This window comes from Lepisma saccharinum, chromosome 19, assembly GCF_977018435.1.
Source record: "Lepisma saccharinum chromosome 19, izLepSacc3.1, whole genome shotgun sequence".
NCBI classification, from domain to species: Eukaryota; Metazoa; Arthropoda; class Insecta; order Zygentoma; family Lepismatidae; genus Lepisma; species Lepisma saccharinum.
In genome coordinates, this window is record NC_139247.1 from 71,260,900 (window position 1) to 71,275,231 (window position 14,332).

At 39.0% G+C, this 14,332-nt stretch overlaps 1 protein-coding gene across 31 annotated transcripts in view; it reads right to left on the reverse strand.

Annotated features, from left to right (window-relative positions):
* Positions 1–14,332, reverse strand: part of para (sodium voltage-gated channel paralytic) — a 386,365-nt gene that overhangs the window by 321,100 nt on the left and 50,933 nt on the right. For 30 of the 31 annotated variants that reach the window (XM_083141029.1, XM_083141055.1, XM_083141053.1 and 27 more), the window contains exon 1: positions 7,049–7,193. The exons of the other annotated variant lie outside the window; for it this stretch is intronic. The gene's annotated coding sequence lies outside the window, so the exon portion shown is untranslated. Of the gene's footprint in view, positions 1–7,048; positions 7,194–14,332 lie in introns of those variants that run through there. 31 annotated transcript variants of the gene reach the window in all.

Genomic DNA, 14,332 nt, shown 5'->3' on the forward strand with positions numbered 1-14,332 from the left:
ATAAGGTGTCGAACCCTCAGCCGTTATATGAGAGTTCCGAGACCGGATTACGCTACTCACTCGTAGCTCCCCAATTTACTCACGATGGTGGGTTGCCACCGGTTCTTTACTCAGGCCGAAACCCCTAAGACTGAGCCTAGGCGGACTCGAACCCATGCCGTCCCGCAGTCGGAGTCCAAAGCACAGCGCCTTAGACCACACGGCCACGGAGGAGGACCAATACAAGAAGTTATTTTTGTATACTTCTAGCCAGGACACCCTGTGTATTCAAAAGCTAATGCAACAGACTCTTTGGTATATGTTTGCCTGCACTGCAAAATAATTGTGGCTGCCATTTTCATTCTAAAACATCAAACTTTGTTGAGACGGGTGATTACGTAACTGAAGTAGCAGAGGACGTGGCGGAAAGACAGTCGGATGAAACTCTCCCTATTCCAATGACAAACTGTGTCCCATTCTCATTATTGGCAATCACTGAGAGAGGAAAGACCTGCTTGGAAATAAAATGTCGTTTCATGAAGTGGAAAGTCGATGCGGAGGACGCTGCCCCCTGACCCTTTGCCCTTTGGTTTACGCGGAATTGAAGACAACGTCAAGACTCTTCAGACAGTGATTAATTTCTCATAAAAAGCCCTTCTGGAATTAGCCATCTGACCTAACGCGTTCAGACACTCTTTAAAGTGTCCGGTTCGAGTTCATGCCTGGGCATATGCCCCATCATCAATTGCATCTAATTATCACTCATCATCATCTTCTTCGTCGCGATTAGCCAAACGTAACAGAAAAGGGACAGTAAATAACCAAAATGCAAATTCAAAAGGGTCTCTCCAATACTTTACTTTCCGAGAATGGTCAAATTGTAGTAGATATTGCTAACTAGATAATGAACTTATTTTAGTAATGTATGCACTTGAATTGTATTCAAACTTGCAACAAGTTCCATTACTAATCTGTTAAGGAATGCTATTTTTCAACATACAAGAATCACAGATATTAACGAAATCAATAATCAAGTGGTGGTTGTACAGTCACCGCCAACAAAAATGGGACATCTAGATACTGAAATACTCGCTTCTCTGTCAGGAGGTATGTGTGTTGCCTAACTCTACGGCAGTGGTAGAAGTTGTCATTGAAAATTTGCTATTAAAATGTACTTATCGCCGTAGAATTAGGCAAGACACATAACGCCTTGGGGCAAAGCGAGCTTTCGAGGATCTAAGTCTCCCATTTTTATTGCAGGTGACTGTACATATTTTTATTTTTAAGTCACTTATATGCGTATTTATACACACACATAAACACACATCTCGACATACGTACACATTCATTTACACACACACACACATAATATATCAAATGATGGGCACACGTTCGTCATTAGGCACGTACTCGCTAAGGGAGTAGTTGCTCCTTGTGTGAGCAAGTACTCGGACCTTTTCATTCATGAGAAGTGCAGTACGTACTCCGAAGGTTGAAATGTTTCATTCGTACGATCCAATGGGTCCACCAATGAACGTACTAGACCGTAAAGGCGGTTTGTATGTGTGCGGTGCATATTATCACCAACAGACAACATCAGCCAGCCCCCGTGGCGGAGTGGTTAGCACATCGCGCTACGACGTCAGGGGTGCCTGGTTCGAATCCAGGCATGGGCATGGATGTTTGTGAGTGTCCATTCGTCAATTTCATCATATCATCACTCATCCCCATCTTTGCAAATTAGCCAAAAGTAGCACAAAAGCGAAGTAAAATAAAGTAAATCAATCAACAGACATCACTACCATACAAGTAGATCGGGTTGCATAACGTCTAAGGATGCAAGGAGCCAACGTGAAGGAAGAGCCACTTGTGAGCGCCTTTTCTTGTTTACTCAACCAATTTTGGCTCCGAGTGTACGTCGTGTTATGTATAAATCCCTGATAACAAGCGTGGAATATGACAAGCGACAATGATTTATCTAAAACGGAGACTGAGCAAGATCCAGCGAGAGCGCCGATGCGACCCACACTGCCCTCCCGTCCCGTCAGAGGCCTTATCAGTAGGAGGTGAATATGTTCAGCTAATCTAGGGAAATCCATATTGGCCTATTGAAGCGGCTTGGAGATTAACCGCGATTAAGGTCTTTGAACCGCTTCACGCTGAAGCAAATGAAGCTCTACTTGAACCAACTTCCCTATCTAGTACTTGTACGGTGCACCTGAACGGGGGAGGGGAGAGCAGCACTTCAATTCAGTGATGTTCCCAGCAGGGATTTTTTCCAGGATATTGGAGCAGAAAAATGCAGTAAATGGAATTAAGGGAGAGACATGCAATAATAATAATAATTGGGAAATTAGACGTCTTGCATTATTGCACTACACATTTGCTTATTTCTGACTCACGGTTGTATCTGTTTTTCCTCTTCTGTAATATCGTATTTCGTTTCGATCTCAACTCATCTGATTAATAGTAATGAAAAATGTAAGATCTTTCAAGTTATAAGTTTAATTGTCCTATGCTTTGTATATATATGTGCTGAACGTCCTTTCCAGCCTCAGCTTTTAATATGAGGAAGGAGATTTTAGTTCTCAGAGACATCTGAAATTTATGACTGTATTTTTGAAAATATAACACATGCATATTTAACCTGTGCAGTTGTTATATCATGGTCTTTATATACATATAATAATAGTAATATATTGCACTTTAATCTTTTTATATTTTCGTTACTTATGTCCCTTCTCTATCTCCTTCACTTGCAACGAGGAGAATGAAAAAATGATTGGATAATGAAGGTAATAAAAATAAAAAAAAACTATTTCCTAGATGGAACTCGAACCGAGATTTAATGTTCGGAAAAGAGATGGCGAATAGAGAGCCTTCAACTTGCCTTCCCACCGAAGTGGTTAACAATGTAGTATCGTCATTATAACATTGAAAATAAAACTTTAATTGTGCACGCCAATTTTCTTCACCATAATATAATAATAATAAGAAGAATAGCCTATCATGTAATTCTATGCTCAGTCAAAAACTCTCTTATAAATGCAAATGTAAGTTTGAATACTTACATAATTATTCTGTAGATCTAAAATACACATAGGCATGTCCACTATTTTACTGTGATCAACAGAGATTGTTTTCCAATTATACAATAAATAATTTACTACTTGAAGACTAAAAGTTGAAGAAATTTCAAATATTCTGAATATTGATCAATCAGTCAATCTTTTATTTTGGACCTAACAACTTTTAAGCTGCTTTTTTCCATGATTTATTTCCTTGAATATGCATAATTGCTTTACATTTGCATTATCGTTATATCTTTTCCCATTATTTCACAGAAGTTATGTTAAGACTATTTAGAACAAAAATAAAATCACTTCCCTTTCCAATTGCATATAACATTTTCTTAAGAATGTTAACAAACTATATCCTACACGAACATCTGGATTGGCCACCAAACTTGTCAAGTTTATTGGAAATTGAACTCTCAAATTATATAAAGTTTTGTACAATATATTTCGCTTCTTATTATATTTTGGACATTCCAATATTACATGATGCACATCTGCACTTTCCCAGCCACACAGAATATTGAATTTATTTACTTACTTGAGTAAAATACTCTAGTATAATAAGTGACAATATAATTTACCCATTGTTTATCGACGCTTTGTTAAATTCTTCCAACAATTTATATGGGCCTATTAGAATTCTCCTATTTTCATTAAGTTCCAAATATTTATTGTTTCATGTGTAGGTACCCTTTAACTCTTCTTATTCAAAACAAATATACAGAGTGGGTCAAATACCAACTGCTGTTATTATTTAGAAACTGAACTTGAATAACACATCTAATAATCACAACTACAGTCAAAGTAAGTCAAAGTCAATTTATGACACAGCAGTCTAACAAGAGAAATTCTTGTACTTCCTTAACCTCTTTTCATGCACGTTTTGGCTGCCCTATACCAAACTGTAACACCAAGTGTTAATACTGGCCTCACAAGTACTTTGCACAGAGACTGATATGTCTGAACTTGCACAAATTGTTTGCAATTATAAAACAAATTGGCAAATGGATGTCTAGATTTCGTACACATATTCTAAATATGCTTAGTATCAATCATTAGCCGTATATATATAAGCATTGGCAGCGATTGGTAGATAAGGTTTAGCATAGTATGGGGCAAAAGTGTCAAAAGTGATGGGCAACTACCCCCCTCCTAATCGCCGTCACTGTATAAAACAGTAATGCTAATAGTATATGAATAACAACAATGAGTCCTGGCATTAAGCAATGATGAACTAAATCAACGTTTTCCTCATATACTAAATTTCTAAATAGGCCTCTAAATGCTGTGGTCTTAAAGGATAACCAGCATTTTCCCCTCAATATTTCTTTCACAAGCAGAAACCATGTTCAATACGGGTCACCCTCAGAAAGCATCGATATGCGAAAAATCGATATTAAGGTCAACTGCAATGCTTCCGGTGGAGCATGCTCCATTGCAGACGCCAACCGTTTGGGAGATTCTATCTTTCAATGTGCACATGGAAAACAGCCTCACCAGCACATACAAGAATCAAAAATGAAAGATGCAATTTTTTAGGTAGAAAATTACACTTTCACTACTTTACGGAAGAACTAAAACAATTTAATAAATTTCTTACTTCATTCATCTTATGTAAATTTGTAATTGTAAACATGTTATAAGCATAAGCATCATATTACATGCACCAGTACTGTGAATTAATATTTATATTGATCACTGTATTATTTGCATTAGGGGAGTGAAAAGTGTGTGGATTACTTTCATGTTGTTTCGTATTATTATTTCTTGAATAATAAACATTTCATACCAAATGATGAAATTCCTTATAAAATGTTTACTATTCTTCTTTTACTCTCATGAAATTTTTCAAAAGGCCTACTTCAATTTACTTCAATGTTTACTTGTTTCATGGATGACAGAATTTACCATTTTTACATGTCAATACTTCATGTCAACACACACAGATATGATCATTATGATAAAAGTAGAATATGCATTCTGAGAACACCGCGAACCCAATTGATATTTCGGTTCGTGTTCAATTCCATATCGGATGTTGAACCATTTATTGCACGTCAGGCTTCCATGGCTTAGTGGTTAACGTTGAGAACCCATAGCTCGTAAGATTAAATTTTCCTATCATCTTAATTAGGCTATTGGGAAGAAATTTGTTGTGAGTCTTTCACAACATTATGCAAACACTCATGAATTCATTCAAAATTAATACTAATTTTGATGGGAGAACTTGCAACTCAAGAAATCAACATTCTTCATTCATGAATGCTTAATCCTCTTTAATCAACTCGTCATATGCAATGATTTATGCAAAATTCATAATCCTCTTAATATGTTACAATATATGCAAATACTAACCCAGCTGAATGAAGGAGGGTATTTTACGGTGCTTTGAGATGTGTCTAAGTTAATCGCAGTGATGATAATGAAGGATGAATGGACGAAGTAGAGAATATTAGCATAATGAAGTGTCTGTAGCTGGCTGCTTTATTACTTATCAGCAGAGCTCAAAGACAGATTTGAACTGACCTTACGTGTATTCTGAAGTGATTTTTATGTTATGATCGCTACGCAGAATGTAAAAGGGACGTATTGTAGTTTATCTTTATTTTTCGTGTTATTCTTTGACAAGAAGTCATCCAGTATCGTCTCTATCTGAAAGGGACGGAGTTTTATTCGTGGTGCCTTTATCATCAGCAGATCTTTTATTAATTATCTAAATCAAGTACAAATGACACTAAACTTTTCTACGTTTAAACTCAATGGAAACACTATTTTATTAAATTAAATAGGTGTTCCTCATCACACTTGATGACAGAAATAATAACATATTTAATGATATTACATTGCGGCGTTGAATTTTGTGGGGTAAGAAGGAATTATTTTTGTTGACTAGCTTTATAATACCTCGTGTAATTCTTTCACTTGCAAAACTTTCTGTAATCTTATTCAGGAAGAGATATGGTATACAAAAACTCGAGCATGAAATGTAATCCATGCAGTGTTATAAACATTATAATAATTAATGAACAAACTGGAAAAGATATAATGCTGTAAATTATTCTTATCCTTAATTTTGCCAAGATAGTTCCACTTCAAGCAACGAAATATATATCCATTGTGGTGAAAGGGTAGAAATGTTTCCATTGTCTACATGCCACAAAATCAGAAAGTTCAGTATTTAAGAAGGTTAAAACAACAAAGAATATAAAAACCTCGTCTTCTCCCTTACTAAGGCACTTACACCGTCTAGTGCTCACTCTAACGTTATTTATAATTGTGTAGCAAATGTACGAGACGATGCAATGCGTTAAATTTAAAATTCCTTACATATTTGTTGAAGCAGCTTGACTTCAGCAATAAGATGATGCAAAAAACAACGAATATTGTGAGATTTATTAGTTACAAATGCATTAATAAGTCAGTCTTCTATTGACCAATGGTTACCGTAATAGTCTACGAATCATTTGTGCCTGGGCTTTCGTGTACTTGCATTCTATAACGAGCACAGATAGATAGCAATAGATATTTGTTTAAGTTGATGTGAATTGGGATAATGCAAAGAAAAGTGTGAGACTTATTGGATACAAATACAAGCAATTGCATTAATAATTCAGATTTCTATTGTGCTAGCGTAACACTCTACGAATTTTTTGTGCCTGTTCCTTCGTCTATTTGGATTCTACCCTGAGGACAGATAGAGCTAGAACAGGGTTTATTTTGATGCAGTAAAAAAATACAGTGGGTCTGAAGTTTAGGTCAGCCACGAGATATTTTCGACAGATCATGCAAGTTTTCAGGTTCCTTTACGTATTATATTTTCGTTAGCAAATTGCGCAGCGAATTTCGTTGGCAAAAGAGGCGTAAGTGGGTTTCATTACAGCTCACTTGTCGAGTATCGACCGCTCTCTTTGCCAGACGGCTTCGATGGCGTGATCGCCAACGGAAAAATCCAGAACGGACGGAGACTTTGGAGAGAAGATCTTTCCACCTACCTGCACGGCCCAGGCGAATCCAGGAGAAGCCACATAAGAGATCGGTCGCTAGAGAACCCGGCAGAGCCCTGGAATATCACAAGCCTCGAAGGACGCCATTTTGGAAAGCGATTCTTCCTCCGCAACGCTCCGTCCAGCTGCTTTCTCGCTATCCTTTTCGGATTACGGGATCCCTCCGCGTGACGTCACACAAACGTCACTTCAGCGGAGTAGCGTTGCGGAAAAGTGTTTCCATGGCAACGGATCACCAGTGTAGATACTGGAAGACAATTGTCAATTTATCGCAGAGTATGTCGTTTCAATACTTTTAAGGAATTTCTTGTGGACAAGTATTCCTTCTAAAATTAATATCGTCGGCAACAGCAGCAGCGCAAGTCCATAGATATGAACGTGAATTTTCTGTTTTGTTTTCGCCTAAAATTTTTGTTATTTTGAAGTACTGAGTGAAAAGAATCAGTTATATTAATGAATGAATGAATGATTTGATTTATTTTACTTCGCCTTTCTGCAACTTTTGGCTAAATGCAAAGATGAGGATGAGTGGTGATAAGATGAAATAAATGAAGAGAGAATCACAAACATACGAAGATGGACAGAACACAACACAAGCTCCACAGATACCGGCTGCGGCTCCAGGCGCCAGAGCCTCCCTAGTCTGCCAAATGCAGTCCAGAGTAAGATTGACATTTGGGTGTCTTCAGAAAGGGCCATCTCAGTTATATTTATTTAAAATGTATGATATTTAATGCAATTTCGAGGCTAGAAAAAACTTTACATTACAAAATGCTATAAAGCTTGGACAAGTCATAAATTGTGTAACAACAAGATACATTTTAGGCTTATCGTGTTGAGACATTTGATTTGGTTACGTACAGTCACCAGCAATAAAAATGGAACACCTAGATCCTGAAACCCTAGCTTCCCTGCAAGGTTTGCTATTAAAATCCTTCAGGATCTAGGTGTCCCATTCTTTTGCCGGTGACTGTACACTAAATATCAAATATTAACTATATCTTGCAAGACAAATTATAAGGAATACTTTTCCACAAGAAAGTCTTTAAAGGTATTGAAACGACATACCGTCCTACTCTGCGATAAAATGACAATTGTCTTCCAGTATCTACACTGGCATTCAGACAGGAGCTTTACCCTGCAGATTGTCCAGTAATGTGGAAAAATAATGCTCGTAACAAGTTAGGTGAAAGCAATGAAAGGTAAAAGCAAAGCTATGGCTTGTGCATTTTGTCATCCTATAGGCGGGTGAAGATTTAAGGCCTTATACACTTTCCAGCCAGGTTGATCCCATGTAGAGGCTGAGGCCTTAGAGCCCTGGTTTGGCTCCTTCTGATTTCTATCTGTTTAGGTGTATAAAAGGTAGCATACGTGGTTTCGGATTCACGAACTTGGAAGAGGTTAAATCAGCTGTAAAGTCATTCGTACGAAAGCAAGCTGAAGAATTTTGGAAAAGTTAATTTCTCTTTTGGATTGAACAATGGTTAAAAATGTAATGAAAGTAATTTTGACTATTTTGAACAGGAGACTTCAGGCTACAATGCTTCCAAGTTTTGCTTTGATCTATTCATAATTGAAGTTTTGCTCATAGAGGAGGCATTACTTTTTGATTTCCCTAGTAGATCCGCATATGGTTATTTGTATTAGTTCATGGTCATATGTCTCGTGACATTACACACGACTAAACACCTACAAAACAAAACTCTTAGCCTTGTTTCTATGTCATTTACAGCCACTGCCTAGAGTTTCTACGCAGACAGCACAAAACCTGTAAAGACTTTGGGTGTGTCCTTAATTATGTTGTATGGTGTTCACGCATCCATCATCAGCGTGTGTTGTGTGTAGACGTGTTGCAAAATACAAATTGCAAGCTGTAAAGAGTGGAGTGGAGGGGGATGTTTCTGGTGGGGACGGTTAATATTCGAACTAAGTAAAAAATAACTTTTTTACCTGTAGTCATCCCATCGCTCTGATTGATGGTACTTTTAGCCTGATCTACTCTATACTGAACAAAATGTGGTATGATCTGTCACTCTACCATGCGTAGTTTTTAAGATATTAAATTGTATTTAAAGCAGTGCAGAATTTTAGATTTCGCGCTGAAAACACGCTGATATTTGACGCTTATGCCGTGGAAAACGGCCTGCTCTTGTAAGGAGTTTGTGAAACCGGTCCGACATGCATTTATGAGCGTTTGCCATTGACAAGTGGGGTTAGTCTACACGTATGCGGTCCTCCCAGCTAGATCCGAGGTATTCACTGACAAACTACAAGTGATGTCCTCCATTTATATTAGGGATTTCAGTTGACAACACTGACTTGTAAAAACTAGGGATGGCCAGATCCGGATCCGTTTGGTTCCGGATCCTTGGGATCGGGATCCTAAATATTTTCGGATCCGGATCCGGAGCCGAAAGTTCTTGCCATCCCACATGAGCGCTTCTTTGGAAAGTAGGAATGTGTTTATAACATATTGTTACCTGCTAATATACATATATATATAATATATATACATACACACACACACACATACAGTAGTGGCGTTAATTCTGGACACTTTTTAGTAAAATGTTATTGTTACTGAATGATGCTCACAGTTGACCTCCTATACAACTATCGCACACAAGCGTTCTGTTGGTTGAAAATTACAATAACATTCATAAATCAGACTACAATGCTGCACTCAGATGCCACTATTGAAGTTGCTGAACGATGTCATTTAAACTTGTTTAATATGTCTATACAGAATAAAGTTTTTACATTCGAGATTTTTAAAAAAATAACATTTCACTAAAAGTGTCCAGAATTAATGCCACTACCGTATATATACACTGGTCAAAACAATTAGGGGAGCAAGCAAGAAATCCCAAAACCAAAGTTGGAAAGTCAAAAGTAGCAATGTATGTTGATGAAGTGAGTGTGTCCTCAACCAGTACAATTCATCTGTGATGAATCATCAGCATGAAGAGCTCTCTAGTGACACCATAAGGCACGTGGCAGAATTTGTGATATGAGGAGCAATCACGAGGTCACTTGGGAACACCGGTTGTTTGGTGCTGGCAGACCGTAAGTGCAGGTGGGATTCAGTTGAGTAGTGTTGAATAGGAACGATGGCAGAACAACACCATTTAGGGGATTCTAGCGCATGGAGAGCCATTGGGAGGATGGAAGCAGCCCTTGGTGTGTCACGCAGGGTCATTTCCAGGTTGTGGACACGATTTCAACAGACAGGTACAGTACGAAGGAGGCCTGGACAAGGTCGCCCACGGTCAACAACAGTTTGGGAAGACCGGTACTTAGCATTGTCGGCTCGCAGGAATAGGCAGCAAACTGCAACTGACTTGCAACGCGGCCTTGTTTTGCCAACAGGACGAAGAGTCTCGGGCCAAACTGTACGAAATCGCCTGCGGGAAAGGGGTCTTTATGCAAGAAGACCAATGGTGTGTGTCCCTCTGAATGCCCAACACCGTAGGGCCCGCAGACAGTGGGCTGTGGAACATCGTGAGTGGGGACATGGAGAGTGGAGTTCAGTTGACTTCTCGGATGAGTCGCGTTTCAGTCTCCAGTCAGATAATCGACGCATTCTCATCTGGAGGGAACGTGGGACTCGCAATTATCCCGCACATGTGCGCGAAGTGTCTCGGTATGGTGGCGGTGGCTTAATGGTATGGGCAGGGATCAGTGTTGGTCGACGTACCCCCCTGCACATTATCCGGAACGGTACTTTGACAGCCTTACGGTACCGGGATGAGATCCTCGGGCCTCATGTTGTCCCAATGGCTGGAGATATCGGTGATCGTTTCATTTTTGTGGACGATAATGCCCGACCTCACCGAGCACGTCTGGTTGACGCCATGCTACGGGATGAGGGTATCGAACGAATGGTATGGCCAGCGTCCTCCCCAGACTTGAAACCCATTGAACATGTGTGGGACACACTCGGAAGACGCATTTCTGCTCGGCCAGCGCCGCCTACAACTCTGCAACAGTTGGAAATGGCCCTTCTGGAGGAATGGGTGAATATCCCGCATGCTGTCGTTGATAACCTTATTGGTTCCATGCAAAACAGATGTGCAGCTGTCATAGCAGTTCATGGCGACCACACGCCTTATTAGAGGTATGGATCTGTTGCGTATCTGTCCATTTCTGTTGTCTTATCACCGTGCTGTTCTCCTGATTTTGTGCAGTACCTTGCAGAAATCACCCCTAGAACTCTGTTGTGCTAATGACTCAATAGACATGTATTGTACTGGTTGAGGACACACTCACCTAATCAAAATACATTGCTACTTTTGACTTACCAACTTTGGTTTTTGGATTTCTTGCTTTCTCCCCTATTTTTTTTTGACCAGTGTATATATATATATATAATAGTGTGTGTGTGTGCGCGTGCGCGATTTGTAATTAATACACTTACAAGGGAGATCTAAGTCTCCCCTTCCGATATCCATGAAACTTGGTAGGTGTATAGAGGGGCCCAAAGGAAGAAATACGTGTTTTTGTGTTTCAGCTAAAAAAAAAAACTGTTTTAGGGGCAACCCCCCCCCCCCCATGTTAAGATGAGGACAAATTGAAGTGGGAATTGACTCCTGTGTCCCACTCCGATTTCCATGAAACTTGGCAGGTGTATAAAGGGAACCAAAGGAAGAAATACGTGTCTTTTTGTTTCGGCTAAAAAACTGTTTTAGGGGACACACCCCCTCAAATGTCAAAATGAGGACAAATTGACGTGGGGATCTGACCCCTGTGTCCCCCTCCGATTTCCATGAAGTTTATAAGTTGTGTAGAAGGCCCCTATGACCCCTGTTTCTTCCTATGCCATATTTACGTGGTTTAGGGGTCAGATCCCTACTTCAATTTCTCCTTATCTTGACATTTGAGGGGGGCGGGTTGCCCCCTAAAACCGTTTTTTTTAGCTGAAACAAAAATACACGTATTTCTTCCTTTGGTTCCCTTTATACACCTGCCAAGTTTCATGGAAATCGGAGGGGGACACTTAGATAACCTCCCTTGTTAGTCTTACACTTTGTAATTATATAACACTGCATATATTATAATGTTTTATTTTAATTTGTAAAACTGTAACTGTAGAACAATTGTATAATTTTTGTATAACATTTCTATCTTGTTCCTATGTGTTAAAGGTTTCATCCTGGAATGGAATGTCTCACATTTATGTGTGTTTTCATTTCCAATACATTCGAATGAAAACATATTCGTTTCAATGCCATTTACAAAATCACCCCTGACATTTTATGTTAAACAAGTAAGATTATTTTTGTGTACGAGTGTGTTAGCTAATGCATATTTTAGGAACAACACTTGAAAAAAAATCTTGAAAAATTTCTTTGTAATTGAAGATCATAATACATTTTAAGGTGTGGTAATATTATAATGGGATTGAGATACCAAACTCTTGGATCCGGATCCGGATCCGTTTGGCCATCGCTAGTAAAAACAACTGTCAAAAAGCAGAAGAATGAGGCCAAGGGTTTTTCGAAGGAGTTACATTAGTAGATCCACCACTAAAGACATTAGATTAGGTTCCTCAAGTTGAGCCCAGAGAAGCAAAATGGCTATGTCTCTCGCCTTCGGTGCGAGTGGTCTTCCATTTTATCCCTGGTTAAATCTAATGAAAATTTTGGTGTTGACTCAGGATTATAAAGATAATCTGGAGGCCACTTAAAGCAGCAGCAGCGGACTTCGGATTCAAACACCAGATAACAGGGACGATAGAACTATATACAGTGATCACTAGGAAAAAAGGTCTTAGGTCTCAAAAGAGTTGTTGAGAAAGTGAATTTCGTTAGTTTCATTCTCACATTAAATCTTTCTAAAGACCATGCACTTTATGATCTAGTATTATTGCAGCTTCACGTGTAAAGACAAAAAATATTTGTTTATTGTAAAATAGTTCCATAATAAAATAGCTAAATTCGTTTTGAAAAGGAGAAAAATTAATATACGTAAAAATGGAGATTCATTGGAGCCAATCGGGGAACAGTGAAGATTGTAAAATATAGGATTTAAGGGGTTTCTCCTCTGTATACTTTCAAGGGTGCAAAATGGCATATGTGCCGACGCACCCAAAAAATGTATAACTCATTCATTCATTATGTACTTATTATTAATACGTGTAATAACAACAAAGATGGTAACAATAATACATTCACACAGGTAAGGATTTAGAGGACTTCGGGGGGGGGCTGTAGATCCGGCCCTCCATCTGGTAAAGGGGGCTGAACTGAGGAAAATTGATTTAAAATGGACACAAAGTGAAAAATGAGATATTTGAAACATATCAAAAATATATTTTCAACATGTGACATAACTTACCCTGAAAGACACAACTGAAATTGTATATAAAAGTGGTGCTCCCGATGGCGCAGTGGTAACGTCGTTGCCTTGCAATCAAGGGGTCCCGGGTTTGGATCCCACTTTAAACTATAGGTCCAGTCGCAATTAGCCTTACTGTGCATAAAGTAGACTTAAATTACCAACTCAATCAATGTATATAGTATGACTTCATGATGTTCTTAACCCCGGCCCCTCACATATATAAATCCAGGCCTGCATTTATGTTCCTGGAGAGTGCATTTACTTAATAATATGAATCCAGCAACGGTTGATCGCTCTCGCTGCACAGGAGAAAACAAGACGTTCACTGCCAGAGCCTCTCAATTCGTGTCCACGTATAAGCGCAGTGATACCTAGATTCCCCTGGACTCTTTTCTTAGAGCTCGCCGATTGACTGTCGCAGCCGAGGGATTCGGAATTCACAAAGAAGGAAGCGGAGAAGGTTAGGATGGAAGGAGATGAGAGGGCGCAAGCAACGCTCTGGGATTTAGGAGAAGGGAAGACGGTATCCCTCCTCCTCATTGCGTTGCTTCGCTGGGGATTCCGAGATTCCGAGAAGCACGTGGCGTTCTGGAACCCGATCAATGTGTTGCCACACCTGAGCCAGCCAGGGCAGTTGGGGGCAAGCGAGAGAAGATTCTCGGTAAGCACATATACAACGGCATGCAATTATTTACAAAGTCACCTAGTCAGCATTATCGAACGAAAAGTAAAGTAAAAATCGTCGACTACACGATACTTTATTCTCTTTTGTAAATGGTTGCTGAAAATATATTTTAAAAATAAAGAGAAAAATCTCTGATAAAGAGTGAAAATTTTACAACCGAATATCAAATTTCGACATTAAAATAAATATTCTTCAACCCAAATTGAAGATTGCAATAAAATCAGGTTAGAAATTAAACGTTTAATAGG